The sequence below is a fragment of the Mesoplodon mirus genome, assembly GCF_964341445.2.
Source record: "Mesoplodon mirus genome assembly, chromosome: 7".
Classification (NCBI taxonomy): Eukaryota; Metazoa; Chordata; class Mammalia; order Artiodactyla; family Ziphiidae; genus Mesoplodon; species Mesoplodon mirus.
In genome coordinates, this window is record NC_138983.1 from 100,472,364 (window position 1) to 100,482,217 (window position 9,854).

A 9,854-nucleotide genomic window follows, 5' to 3' on the forward strand; every position below is an offset into this window, starting at 1 on the left:
CATCTCCTGCATCATTTTTTGTGATTGTTCAGTATTCCATTATATGAATATGCCACAGTGCACATAGCTTATCCATTCTTGTATATAAGCTTTGCCCAGTTTTTCAGTTACAAATAGTACTCTGATATATATCCTTACCTATATCTCTGACTATTTCTTTTGGTTAAATTCTTAGAAAGAGAGTTGTTGGATCCAAAGGGTATAGACATTATTTAAAGGCTTTTCTTACAGAATCTTGGCTTCATCTGATAGGAGAATAACCACATTGTGTTTTATTTTGTATTCATTTGATTGACTGGTGAGGTTTACAGGCTGTTTGTATTAATTTGGCTATTTGGTTAATTATACCCTGTGTCCATTCTTCTGTAGTGAGAGCTTGTAAGGGTTGTATCATATCCTGTCAGATCCGTATGTCTGACTTGCTATTTCTGTGTGTCATGGGGGTGTTGAAAGACTCCAGTTATTTTAATGTGATGGTCCACACAACACTTAAACAAAAGACTCATGATAGTTTCCTTTCATGTAATATTTTTTAATCCCTGGGCTTTAGTGATGATCCCTTTGGTTTAAATGAGTAGTAGGTTGTTCAGCCCCAGAACTACTAGAATTCATGATCCGTTTTTCTGGGTTTTGTCTGACCTTTTACTGCGAGGGTTCTTGACCATCATACTTTCATGATAGGTTTTTAGTATGTATTCTGTATTCACACATTGTTGAAAGTTTTTATTATTTGTATCCTCTTAGACTTGTCTTTTTTTCCTCTAAAACTAACAGTTATTACATTTCTTCTATTTTGTTTTCCCCTTTGAACTAGTTTCAAGTGTGATTTGGAGCTGAAGATCATGATCAGAAGAATGCAGTGCATTTCTGAGCTCCACCAGGTTTTGCTTGTGAGGTTTACACGCCCCTGCCGCCCTTGCTAATTATGAACTGAGATTCATTTTGTGATGCTTTTTGCTCATAGGTTATATACAGTTATTCTTCAGTTCTGTAATTGTAAAATATGTTGTCTGATTTATTGTTACTTAAGCCAGGGTTATCATTGCACATCCAAGAAGAGGTTTTTAAATTGGATTATGCATTATGTGTGTGCGTATATGTTTCTGTTTTTTTCCATACCCAAAATTACAAACCTGCCATGACTTGTCTTGTGCAGGACTCTTCCACACGTGAGAAAATGAGAGTTTTCTATATGTTAAATCTGTAGAGTTAGCAAGTGACCTTTTGTCTTTCATCGAAAAGCACTTGACCTGCAGCAGTGCGGCCTCACCAGTGAAGGAGCAAAGGCTTTCCTAAAGGCCCTTGAAACCAACAGAACTCTGCTCGTTCTGGATATAAGAAAAAATCTGCTTGTTGGTATGTGGTCACTTTTTTTAAATTGATAAACACATAGCAAAACAAAAAATTTGTTCAGGTATTGACAGTTTTTTAAAACTTAATGTGTTTAACTTTCCTCATCATATACAGTGGGCCCTTGAACAACGTGGGCTTAGGGGTGTCGACCCCTACGCAGTTGAAGATCTGGGTATAAGTTTATAGTCAGTGGTTCCACATGTGTGGATTCAACCAACCTTGGATCATGTAGGACGATAGTACATATGTATTGAAAACTATGCGTGTGTCAGTGGACCCGTGAGGTTCAAACCCATGTTGTTCAAGCTTCAACTGTACTTTTCTAGTGTTGCACTTCCCTTATGTTTTTAGCAGCTAAGGTACTAATTAAAGTGAATTATACTTGTCAATTTTTCTTATCTCTACTCTGAATAGAGGTGAACCTAGATACTAAGCCTGCTTCCACCAAGAGCATTCTTTCTTTCCTGTGCAACCTCTGAATTCTTGCCAGGAGTACTTTATTCATTTGTCAGATTCACAAGTAATTTTGTAATCATCTTCTGTGTGCCAGAGACGGGTTTAGGGACTAGGGATAAAGCAGTGAACCAGACAGACAAAAGTCTTGCCCTCATGGAGCTTACATTCTAGTGAAGGAGATCAGATAGAAATGAGTAAATAGATAAGTCATATAATTTTAGAGAGTAGGAAGTGCAAAACTATCTTAATGTAAGGAGAGTGAGGGAGAGCAGGTAGGACTCCATTGGATAGATTTGTTAGGGGACAGCTTCACTGGAGAAGTGGCATTTGAACGGAGACCTGAATGAAGAGAGGAGCAAGCCATGGAAGATGTGGAGTAAGCACATTCCAGGACAAGGAGGCAATGAGTATGTAGGCATGTAGGTGGGTGGAGTATTTAAGGAAAAGCAAGGAGGCCAATCTGGGCAGAGTACCGAGTGAAGAAGAGTGTGGTATGACATGAGGTCAAGGAGCTAGCCAGGGGTCTGCTCTTGTAAAGTCTTGAAGGCCAGAGTAAAGATGTGGATTATTCTAAATGAGTAGAGGGGTTTGAACTGGAAAAAGGCATGATGCAAATCGTATCTGAATAAGGTGACCTGGTATAGAGAAGGGACTTGGGAGGATAAAGAAGAGGAACGGGGCTTTCCTGGTGGCGCAGTGGTTGAGAATCCGCCTGCCGATGCATGGGACGCGGGTTCGTGCCCCGGTCCGGGAAGATCCCACGTGCCGCGGAACGGCTAGGCCCGTGAGCCATGGCCGCTGAGCCTGCGCATCCTGAGCCTGTGCTCCGCAACGGGAGAGGCCACAACAGTGAGAGGCCCGTGTACCTCAAAAAAAAAAAAAAAAAAAAAGAGGAACAGGGTGACCAGTTAGGAGACTATCCCAGTGCTCCAAATAAGAGATGTTTATGGCCTAGGTTAGGTTGGAAGTTTGCAGCAAGTGAAAAGTGGTTGAATTCAGGTTGTGTTTTGAGGGTGTAGCTATCAAGACCTGCAGATAGATGTGAGGTATGAAAGAAATAGTAACAAGGAGACAAGTCGTTGATGATTATGTGTGCAACTGGGTAGTATCCCTTAGAAGAAGGGGGCTGATGGGAGGAGCAGCTTTTGAGGGAATATCAGGACTTGGTTTGTTATCTTGGATGCCCTGGTTTGATATCTTAGATGCTCTTTAGGTATCTAAGCGTCTGGACGGTGCTCAGACTGTACTTTGTATCCAAAGGTATCCAAAGCCACTTTAGATGCAAAATGTTTCAAGTTGACCTTTGCTGCTGCCAAAATAGTAGCCACTGTGGGCAGTCTGCAAGATGGCATCTTAGGTTTCTGAGGAAGAAATTAGAATACACAAGGGGAAATAAGTGTATAATTATATAATGTAGATTTCATATTTAAATGTATGGGAAAAGCAATAATTAGTTGGCTTTTGGTTTTAAATGGAAATAGCCACTCACTGGAAAATAATTACTCTAATTTCAATTCATTTTACTTTAGATCATTCTGTGATGAAAACAGTTACCAAAAAAGTTCTCCAGATGGAAGGAGTGCCAAGTCAGAGGTATATAACATGTTTCAGTTCTCTCGGAAGAATTTCTCTTTAATGGCTTGGTTTTCTTTCTTTCTTAAAATTATCAAGGTACTTTCTGCCATCTTAAAACTAAGATTTGAGTCAAATCAAATGGCTTTTCTGTTTTTGAAAATGTTGTGTGATGCTTTAATTTAGGTTCCCAGATATGCAGATTGAAAACCTTTTAACTTTTTATTTTCTGTAACATATTATCGTTAGTCACAAATAGTCTTTTTTTTTTGGTGATAAGAATGAATGGCAGGAGCAGCATTTGTGAAACCAAATCTAATATGAAACTGTTTCTTGTGAGTAAATTTGAATTTTGAAACAGCAAAACAATAAGGTTTAATAAAAAGCAAAATAAATTTTTTATTTTTATGATCTGCCAATTTCCCAGAAAGAGTTTTGTGGTGACTTTAGTTATATACCAGATACATTAAAATCACCAGTGGACAGCACATCTTTTATTCAGGTGCCCTCTGAAAGTTTTAAAAATTTGTTGACTTCATATCACAGAACGGTCCACTTTAAAATGGTTAAAATTATAAATTTTCTGTTTTGTGTAGTCTACCACAATTTTAAAAAAATGTGTTGTTTGAAGATTTTTGAGTTTTATAAAGGTATGTATTAGCATAAAAATGAAAAATTTAAAAGACCACCTCTAATCCCATTATCCTATCAAGCAATATTTACATTTTAATTTTCTCTTCCTGCTGTCTATAAACATAATTCCACATAGCTTCAATATAATTTGCCATTCTTTTCATACTAAATTTAAATTCAGTGATTCATAGTTATACTTTTTAACATTGCATTCACAAGGTTTCATTGAGTAGGTCAGTTTCTTAAATTGGTGAAAAATTGGAAATAACCTCAAATAAACTATTGTAAACATCTTCATAAATACAGCTTTTTTTTTTTTATACTTCAAGTTGTATGTTTTTGATTCTCTATTAACTTGCTTGGACAATAGTGTATTAAATAAGTTGTTAAGAGTGTTTATGAAGTCAAAAAACTTATGATCGTCTGCCAATTGTTATTTCAAGAGAGTGATATTTTAATAATCAAATAGTACATTCAAAGAAGTTAAGATTTGTGATATCACACTAATTAGATATTATTATTAAAAATTTATATCCTATGTAAAGCATTCTTAAAATAGCTACACTGACTTTTGCTATGATATTAGAAATGGAAAGATATATAAATAAAACATGTATATGTAAAACATATTAGGAATTCTGTAAAATTAGTACAGAATAATAGGGCATCATGGAATGAGAACAGTTAAACATTTTTTTTTAGTTAGCATGATTAAACAAAGTGGAAATGTAACTGAAGTATACAAGCTCATTGAGCTCTTTTAAGAGTAATTTTATTTCTTGGGCTTTTTTTTGTATTTGCCTCAGTTATTTGGAGACATAGAGGTAAGCCAAATCAGTATCTGGGTATATACCTAGATCCAGGTGAGTATAGGAGTGAAATAATGGTGTGAATTGTGTCACATTTGTATTGTACTTATGTATGCCTAATAAAAGATGGGAACTTTTATTAGAAATTTTTTAATCTCCTAACAAGAAAAGTGTAATTTTAAAAAATTTTAATACAAATGTATTTGCATTAGTTTCTGAAAGTAAAGGAAGGGTATACACATACAAACCGTATGCATACAAACATTTTTTTTGATGGCAATGAAGTTAAAAAACACAATAAAATAGCACAAAATGAACTGAGCTCCTATATATTTTTAAGAGGCATGTAAATCACACAGGATCGTGTGGTGATTATCAATAAGCTACACTCTATGAAATATTTGTCCTATATTACCACATACACTCCATTTTACCCTGCATCCTAATGCTGCTAAAATATAGTAGAAAGCAGCAGCATAGCACAGGGAGATCAGCTTGGTGCTTTGCGATGACCTAGAGGGGTGGGATAGGGAGGGTGGGAGGGAGGCTCAAGAGGGTGGGATATGGGGACATGTGTATGCATATATGGCTGATTCGCTTTGTTGTGTAACAGAAACTAACACAGAATTGTGAAGCAATTATACTCCAATCAAGATCTATTAAAATAAATAAATAAAATAAAATATAGTAGCTGTGAAGGATAAATATAACCATTTTAACCTATGATGTTTGTTTTCAGTAAATTCAAATTAAATATTTAAATGTGAATTTTAATATATGGCTTGTTCTAAGTAAAATATTAACACGTAGGTCTAGTTTCTGCAACCAAATGTTTCATATAAAGATACTTGCCTCTTTACTACTGAAATATAGGGTAAGTCTCCACATTTCACTCTTTCATCCAGTGGGTTTCATTTGGTTTTTTTGTGTTTTCTATATGAAATCAAAGGAGCAGTGAAGGTTGACAGGCTTATAGGAAGGTAAAATTGACTCACCTACCCCCCAGCAACTTGCAGCCTTATAACTTGTATTGTTTTTACATAGAAAAATTCATCTTAAATTTAACTTTTGGTCTACTTCTGAAGATTCTGTTTGGCAGAAGTCATGGGTATATCTGTGTTTCTGTGTCCTTGAGATTCAGAAATGCCAAAGGTGTTCTACGATTCAGGAAACTTGAGTGTTTCTGCATGATACATAAAATGTATCATACTTTGGGATCTTTTTTTAAACTTTATTTTTGCATTTCTGCACATGTCAATACTTTTGTTTTAGTTAAAATAACTTGTTACTGTAGAGAACTTATATTTTTTAAAAATGCTGGCTTAGGGCTTCCCTGGTGGCGCAGTGGTTGAGAGTCCGCCTGCTGATGCAGGGGACACGGGTTCGTGCCCTGGTCTGGGAAGATCCCACATGCCGCGGAGCGGCTGGGCCCGTGAGCCATGGCCGCTGAGCCTGCGCGTCCGGAGCCTGTGCTCCGCAACGGGAGAGGCCACAACAGTGAGAAGCCCGCGTACCGCAAAAAAAAAAAAAAAAAAAAAATGCTGGCTTATGTAAAACCTTTGTACAAAACCGATCCTCTTTTTAAATGGGCTTGGCATCATTGTCAAGTGCCTTTTTGATTCCTTTCGACGTGTGCACGTGTGACAGTTGCTCTGTAGACCTTTGGTGCATCTTGATTCCTTGTTTTCATGCTTTGTCAAACGTAGTCTTGGCCGCAAAGAAGCCTGTAAGTAATGGAAGGAAACACTCTGCTGGTAAAGAATGCTACCCTCCTGAAGCACTACCACCTGGAGTGTCTGGTTTCCGGCCATTGTGTCCTGCAGAAAGTGCAAAAAGCAACAGGTAAGCTGTTTGCATTCCCTGTCTTTTTCAGTCATTTAGAGTTCTTTATTTTGGAACTTGTATTATGTGGGTGGTCTCTGGTGCTTTGTGTAGAGGAAAAAAGGTAACTCACACATGGCTTGGCTTCTGCCTAATGAGCCCTCTAAGGAAGAAAAATTAAAAGTAATTGGGAGTTTCAAGTTGTTTCTCAAGTGTCACAACAGAGGTAACTCCGTGGGAGTCTTGAGGAGACTAAAATGATCACCAATTGTGCATGTGAGAAAAGTTTGATTAAAGGCAGGTGTAGTTGAGCGAAGCCCTACAGCACAGAAGTAGGAATTTGGATACGTACGAGTGGGAAAAAAGACATTTTAGGCATGGGAAATAGTTTAATGCAGAATGGATGAAAAATATGCATTAGAGCTATTCTAAAGGAACTGGCTTATTAACTCAGTAAATCAGATTTAGTGAGTCAAACTAGCATTACCTGATTTCTTATCCAGGGGATAGCTGTTCATAGTAATTTTTGTCACAGAACAGTAAATAAAATGGTTGAATTATAGCTTTAGGCTTGCTAAGTGAAATAGATGGCTCTAGATGATCTTCAGGTGACTTACTTGGTAGTAATCAGGAAATTGGGGATTAACAATTGCTTAAGAAAACAAAGAGAATTGATTTTAAATAGTACTTGAAGTAGTTCCTGTGTAAAATATCTGTTCAGTTGCTCATGTTAAATGGATGTTTCTACTCCCCACTGGACAACCGACTACTTTTTTGCAAATGGTAATGTGAATTGCTGTTGCATAAACTATAGTGTTGAATCCCCAGTGTTTGCACTTGAGTTTCACAGCTCTGTGGTTTCCTGTCTTCTTCCTGAGACACTTAATCGCAGGTCCATCCTCGTCACACAGGGGGGTAAATTAGAGAACGATTAATATCACCATTTAAAGAAGAGAGACTGAAATCTCAACCATCCTGAACATAGGAGCTGAAGGGGCCTCTCAGCAGTTCAGAGAGTGATTACCAAGCCAGTAGGCTGAATTCTGTTGTGTTTTCTCCGTAGCAGAGCCCTCCAGGTCCTTGTTTTGAGCTTATTTATTTTTATACACAATTCTGTATGGATACTGTTCATACTACTAAATAGTTGTATTAACTGGGTTTAACTGGTGATGTATTTACATGAAGATCTAACTTCGTTTTGTTGCTATCTTTTTAGGGGCTTTCCATTCATCAAAGCTGGTGATGTATGTAATCAGTTGGTGGTGTGTAGCTATCATATTTATGATATATAGGGCTTGAATTGGGAAAGGTGGATGGTCATTCTTCTTGCTTTTTAAATTGACAGAGCCTTACAAGAAGCATTTCCCTCTCTGAAATAAATCCATGTAAAACATGTTTGGTCGCTCTCCCAATGCAACTGTGTAGTTGTGTGGATTTGGCACACAACGGGCAGCCTTGTGGCTATGTCTGTAAACAAGGAAGCCTGTTTTCCAGTCCGCAAATCAGCTGTTACCCAGTGAAACGAACTTGACTGCCATTTCTGACCCCTCACATGGAGCTGTCATACTCAAGAATATTCTCATGTTTTCAAGAAACGTTGTTTGCGGGCTGTATGTACAAATTCCTGATCTGAAAGCCAATATAAAGCAACATCTCCCAAACCTCTGCTCTCTCACCAAGGCCACACACATTCCCTCGCTTATGGCCTCGTGGCAAGTGAATACTGTCAGTATCAGATTCTCCTTCCCAGTGGTCTTGGGAGACTGCCTAGTTGCTCTGTGAAAGGCACCACTGCTGAGGTTGAGAGAAGAGCATCTTGGGTGTCAGTCCTGGCCTTGCGTTCCCGGAGAGAGGGGTGTGCACCTCGTTCTCCTTTAGGGTTTTCCTAGGCTGCAGGGTTTGCTGCTTGTTGTCAACATGATGTCCTAGTGACTTGTCTTCTGCGTGGTTATATAATCCCAGCACAGCTCTTTATGATGTGTAGACTGTTATGGGGTTGTGGCCAGGTCAGTTTTAAATGTTTGGAAATGTCCTGTTGAACAACACTGCAGTGGCAGTGAAGCTTGCTGGGAGAATTGTTGCCCTGGTTTTGGCTTAAGGGTGGTGAGAAGATGAAGTTTTTGATGGGTCAGTTTTAGTTGTGTGTGTGTATGTGAGTTATCTTTTAAAATTCTAATGTCTGTTATTCACAGCTTAGATATGTTGACTTCCTGATTATTCATCAGTCCCTTTACTGATGTATTTTCCTCTGAAAAACTACATTTTCTTCCAGACTGTTTTTGTCTGATGGTGAAGAATAAATTTTTCATTTGCAGTATAAAGTTGATCTGAGAAGAAATGTTTACCTTGGATCTTCACTTGGCTTCTGTGAAAGAAACTTAATAAAATAATATGGGCAATTCCCATTACTAATCCTAACCACGTACAACAGAGGTCTGTACAGTAACATAGCAAAAATAAGTTCCTGTACTTTTACTTAGTCATTGCCTGTTTTACACTAAAGAGCAGTGAGAGACATTTATAAATAATGATACCTCAGATCACTTTTGTTAAATGTCCTCTAATATTTGGATATTTGGTATCTGGCTTGTGTTGTCTTTTATACAATCTTGTCTTCTTTCTTTGCACTTTAGTGTAACAACTCTGTGGTTTCCTATCTTCTTCTTGTGACACTCAGGTCCATCAGAATTTCCTGTGACTGTGACAGTAGAGAGTCCTTCCTCCTCAGAAATCGAAGAGGTCGACGATTCCTCAGAACGTGTTCAGGAGGAGCCAGAGAAAATCCGTTTGAAACAAGAAGCATTGCAGGTACAAAGTTATCACTTTAAAGCTATAGAGAAGATTATTTTTCAATCGGAAGGCTGATCGCAACACAGCACAGCTTGTGTGAGGGTTCTGTTTTCTCCTCCCACCTGCATTGTATCCCCTTGAATGGTTCCTTAAGCTTAGACCAAGGTGAATGGTGGACATTTGAACTCTAAGAAACGGAAATCAAAACATGTCGTTAGTAATATATTTTCCTTTCCTTAGAAGCTTAGTATATTAGATTTAGGGAGAAGCTTAGTGATCATAAGATAAGGAAATTGAGTTCTGAATGACTACAGTCAGCTGATTCAGTGCTCTTGTTTTACAGATGAGAAAATTGACAGTTCTAGTTGAACTCTCTTTTTATAAGAGGAAAATATGGCCTCATTTTAAATAAAAGTAAAG

At 37.8% G+C, this 9,854-nt stretch overlaps 1 long non-coding RNA gene across 1 annotated transcript; it reads left to right on the forward strand.

The window, feature by feature from the left end:
* The first annotated feature begins 1,037 nt into the window (after window positions 1-1,037).
* On the forward strand, window positions 1,038-6,568 carry LOC309807250. Its single transcript, XR_014294547.1, has 3 exons — window positions 1,038-1,356; window positions 3,339-3,402; window positions 6,530-6,568. It is a non-coding gene; the product is annotated as an uncharacterized lncRNA (long non-coding RNA).
* The last annotated feature ends 3,286 nt before the right edge of the window (window positions 6,569-9,854 follow it).